The sequence below is a fragment of the Prionailurus bengalensis genome, chromosome C2, assembly GCF_016509475.1.
Source record: "Prionailurus bengalensis isolate Pbe53 chromosome C2, Fcat_Pben_1.1_paternal_pri, whole genome shotgun sequence".
Lineage (NCBI taxonomy): Eukaryota > Metazoa > Chordata > Mammalia > Carnivora > Felidae > Prionailurus > Prionailurus bengalensis.
Window position 1 is genome coordinate 40074729 of NC_057350.1, and position 5562 is coordinate 40080290.

Genomic DNA, 5562 nt, shown 5'->3' on the forward strand with positions numbered 1-5562 from the left:
GATTCTCTCCTTCTCAGGGACACCTGAGTGGCTTAGTCAGTTAAGTGTCCAGCTCTTCAGCTGAGGTCATAATCTCACAGTTCATGAAATCGAGCCCCACCTCAGGCTCTGTGCTGACAGTGAGGAGCCTGCTTGGGATTCTCTCTCTCTCCCTCTCTCTGTGCCTCCCCCACTCATGTGCTCTATTTCACTCTCTCTCAAAATAAATAATAATAAAAATGATAATAAAACAGGGGAGAGATGTGACACCCTCCTTAAAAAAGAAAAACAGATTCTCTCTTTCCCTGTACCTCTCTCTCTCTCCCTCTCTCTCACAAATTAAAAAATAAAATAAAGATAAAAAAGACAAGTTCAAATTTCACAAAAGGAAGAAGCCAAGGGAGGTTGGTAAAAGAAAGAGGTATATTGAGGGCAAAATCCTCCCAGAAAGTCATATAAGGAAAGGGATTTGTAAACACAACTTTCATCTCTGCATGTCTTAACTCTGATTTTCTCCCATGGAGGGTAAAGGGGTTAAGGCAAAAATTGTTGGGCTACAGATGGTAGCAAATGTCCTCTCAAGCATGAAGAAAAGGAAGTGAGTGTTGTCTTTCTCCCATATACCAAAGGCTTAACTAACATTCAGTAATATGCTTTTTTTTAAAGGATTTTTTAAGTTTATTTATTTATTTTGAGAGAGACAGAGACAGAGCAAGTGGGGGAGGGGCAGAGAGAGAGGGAGAGAGAGAGTCCCAAACAGGAACCGTGCTGCTGGTACAGAGCCTGACTCAGGGCTTAAACTCATGAAATCTGAGATCATGACCTGAACCAAAACCAAGGATTGGTCGCTTAACCAACTGAGACACCCAGGCTCCCCTAAAGTTTTTATTTAAATTCCGGTTAGTGGGGCACCTGGGTGGCTCAGTCGGTTGAGTGTTCGACTTCGGCTCAGGTCATGATCTCCCAGTTTGTGGATTCGAGCCCCGTGTGGGGCTCTGTGATGACAGCTCAGAGCCTAGAGCCTGCCTCAGATTCTTTGTCTTCTTCTCTGTCTGCCATTCCCCACTCACACTCTGTCTCTCATTCTCTCTCTCAAAAATAAATACACATTAAAATTAAAACAAAAATAAATTCCAGTTAGTTAATATACAGTGTGATATTCATTTCAGGTGTACAGTACAATGATTCAACACTTCCATACAACACTCGGTGCTCATCACAAGTGCACTCCTTAATCCCCCTCACCTATTTAACTCATCCCCCCACCCACCTCACCTCTGCTTTTAAAATTTTTCTTTTTTTAACATTTATTTATGTTTTGAGAGACATAGAGAGACAGAGCACAAGTTGGGGAGGGGTGGAGAGAGAAGGAGACACAGAATCCGAAGCAGGCTCCAGGCTCCAAGCTGTCAGTACAGAGCCCGATGCGGGGCTCAGACTCACAACCCATGAGATCATGACCTGAGCCGAAGTCCGACGCTTAACTGACTGAGCCACCCAGGTGCCCCTAACTTCCCCTCTGCTTTTTAAAAGTCACCACCTGGGGTGATTTCCTGGTTCACAATAATTTTTCCTATTTTGGGAATAGGCCATTAATAAGCAAAAGTGGGAGCTTAGGGAACATATGTGTACTCTGAATATCTGGGGTTAGCTGATCAAATTGGGCATGTAGATTTAGTATCCTTGGAATTCAGAATTTAGAAGGGTGAGACACAAAGGCTGTCTGGGCATTTTACCTGTGTGTTGTAATAAATGTCAACACCTGGAACGAAAATGTGTTCCTTCTACTCTTCTTCTTTTTTTATTTTGTTTTATTTATTTATTTTTTTTTGATGTTATTTTTGAGAGACAGAGAGAGACAGAGCATGAGCAGGGGAGGGGCAGAGAGAGAGGGAGACACAGAATCCAAAGCAGGCTCCAGGGTCCGAGATGTCACCACAGAGCTCAATGTGGGGCTTGAACCTGAACCCACAAACCATGAGATCATGACCTGAGCTGAAGTCAGATGCTTAACAGACTGAGTCACTCAGGCACCCTGTGTTCCTTCTACTCTTAATAGTTGTCCTGGTCCATGCTCTTCTGATAAAGCATACTGTTCAGTTTTTCAGTTAAAGGTATAATTTCATATTAAATACTGCATAGACCTATAGTGAGAATCTACCATTATCTGATCCCTCAACAGAGAGATAAAAAAAAAAACAAAAAAACAAAAAACCTCTGTAGGTTCAGGATGTGTTTTCTCCTTTCCTGTCCCTTAAAGACTTTGGAATAAAATTTTATTCACAAAGTATACATGATTTGGATTTGGAATTTCACTTTATTTGGAATTTCATTCCAAAGTCCAAATCATATATATTTTGCAAATAAAGTTAAGTTATATGAGAATTTTGGTAGGTAAACATTGTTAGATAATTTTTTTTATATCAAGTTAAATGTGATTCTCAGAATTTTATTGTAAAGTTCAACCCATTTGTTTTGTATCTCTTAACCATTTGTTTTCCTTATTATGAGGGCTCTGAGAATGGTTGTATGTTCAGAGTTACTTTTTATTGTCTATATTTTACAACACACCTGTGAGTTAGCAAAATATGATTATTCATACTGTACAGATGGTGGGACTAAGGTATAATGCTATCTAAAAGCTGAATAGCAGAGTCGGAACCAGAATTTATGATTCCCTAAACCTTTATGTAGAGCAGTATTTCCAGTGCTATCCCTGCCCTCTCTTTAGTGTTTGTGAACAAAAGGCTGCATATAATTGCAGTCTCTAACAAAATGCCAACTACTTTTTCAGGATGGCTCTGGCTCTTTCACTTTAATGGAAATATATAGTTTATGGAAATGTAGATCATGGCTATCAGTAGTACTCAGGCATCTAATCTTGTATAAATGTTTCAGTTTTCCAAACTTGGTCACAAATATAACATCAATTCATCTTTATATCATCTTAGGTTTGTTTTTTGTTTTTTTTAAATTTGTTATTTGTCTTCTCTAAAGAGTGTATCAAACATATGTTTGTTTAATTCTTACCTTATTTGATTTCTTCTTTAGGGTATGTTTATTAAAACAAGCAGTGATCTCTGGTAGAAAAAAAAAAAAAGAAGCTGAAAGAAAATAGCACACGGCTAAGTCTTTAACCCTATGTGCCAGTTTTGGAAGACTACCAGTTTAGTGACCCAGAGAAAATCATGTTTTATGACAAGAAATCTAAAAATTCAGATTAAACTTATTTTACTATAGGTAGAGAAGGAAAGGACAGAGGGAGAAAAATAATTTGGACTTACACTTTTGTTTTACTTCTAAAGAAGCTGTATGTCAATATTAATAAAAAAAGTTGTTTTCCTCTTGAAAAACTAAGTACAAAAAGAAGAGATATTGGGCTAACCTAGTACATGTTTTTTCCCAGAGCCAGTTTTGGAGTAACTAGATTAACGAAACACATAGGATAATATTACAATTGATTTTCCATAATGCAGAAATAGAAATAAATCTTTGCTGTATGTATCACCTATATAATATCTAACTTAAGGTTTCTTAAAGGGTTTTCAAAGTTAAGTTTACCATCCATTCCATGTCATTCAGACTCTCTTTCTGTCGGTTAATGAAGCGCAGGGGCTAACCTAATTCATATGATTCCCATCTGTCATCGCCACAGCGGTGACGAAGCCCAAAATGAAATTCCATTCTTCATTTAATTCCTGTAGCTTGATATTAGTCAGGTAATCAAGCACAACTCCTGGGGTCTTGTGTTTTCAGATGAGGAAACTAAGGTCAAGTGACTTGCCCTGGGTCACACAGCAAGACATCATAAGAACGGGGAAAAGATCCAGTAGCCTTGGACTTTTTCAGACGTTACCAAGACCGCTGAACCATACTACCTTCTCAGGTAATTGCCTTCTTTGATATCAAGCGGGTCACATTACCTCTTTTTTTTTTCTTTTTAAGCAGAATACTGTGTTTTGTTTTGTTTTGTTTTTTCTTTCTTTCTGTCTTCTTCTTTTAAACGGGCATTTAGAAATGCTGTTCTCCACTTAGCATTTCTGGTAATTATCTTCAAGGAAACCAGAATACAAATTTAAAGTACTCATTAACATGCTGATTAGAAATTTCTCTCAAAGACTCAAAAGGCTAGAAGAGACCCCCAGAGATCATCTGATCCAGCCCCTGACTTCAGGCATGTTTCACCTAAACAGTCTCCAGCAGATGGAAAACTATATTTATGACCCCCAAGGAGAGAGTCTCCAACCTCCTTTGGTAACACAATCCTGTGCTTAGATCTGCTTTACTATGTAATGGATTATGAGCGAAATGTAGAAAAAGAAACTGCCCTCTCTTGTAATGTCAGATATTACTAAATGACTAATATTAACCATAATTTATATTTGTTTTAATATAACTGATCAACATTTCTTATTCTATCTTGGAAAAGTCTAGTTTATCATTAGGCATTCTCTTGACATAAAACCTGTTGTAATTTATTTTTCCAGGGTAAAAACATACTCAGAATATACTGAATCTTTGTAATGTTGAGTTATAATGTCTACCCTTTTTATTTCTGTGCTTTTTGCTTCTGCAATGCAGAATATGTCCCATGGAAATACTAGTACTTTCGCTCAATCCTTACCCCAACTCCTCAACCAGGATAACCTTAGGCTGGGTTTGAGAAAAATGTGAGAATTAAGAACAGTCTCTGATGGCTTAGACATTAATGATAATCTGGGTACAAGTTTATATCCTGACTTGTTCATGGGAATTGTCTTCATCACTTTCTAATCTCCTTAGCAGATTGTGAATAGAGCTTCAAAAAATCCCATCTCCATAATCCCAATCCCATTTCTGCATCATTCCTTTTAGGGACTAATCTAATCTCTGCCCATTTATGCTTCTGACCTAGAATAATTTTGTCTTCATGAAAATTAGAGTGTCTCTATAAAAATATTAATGAGTACTCTACCGAATCTCTATATTGAATAGCAGAGATTATTCTTTGAAAGAAAAAAAAAATTCCTAGCTCAAAATACTTAAGAGAATGAGAAGTTTACCTTAAGGGCTGGCTCCTCATATCTACACAACCAGCTTCAATGAACATGAATTATATCCTGGGCACTGAAGGTGGTGGGAACATCCTGTCATTTCTTTATAAGTTAAGATATTTAAATGTATCAACAACTACTGCAGATTTCTCAGAGACTACCTTCCAGATCTTCTCTCTTCTTGTATATTCTTTGCTTCCTTATTAAGACAAATCTATGAGACAGGTCAAGTATTGGCTTGAGAGTTGGGTTATCTGAGTTTCTCACTGTAGACCTTACACTGGCCAACAGTGAAGTTCAGCAATTCTTTGCTATGGGTCTTGATATATTTATTTGCAAAGTGAAGAGCTGATAATAGACCTATAAGATCTCTTTTGCCTCTAAAATTTTAGCATAGGGATGCCTGGGTGGCTCAGTCAGTTAGGTATCTGACTTCGGCTGAGGTCATGATCTCTCGTGGTTCATAATTTTGAGCCCTGCATTGGGCTCTCTGCTGTCAGTGCAGATCCCGCTTCAGATCCTCTGTCTCCCCCTCTCTGTCTTTCCCCCA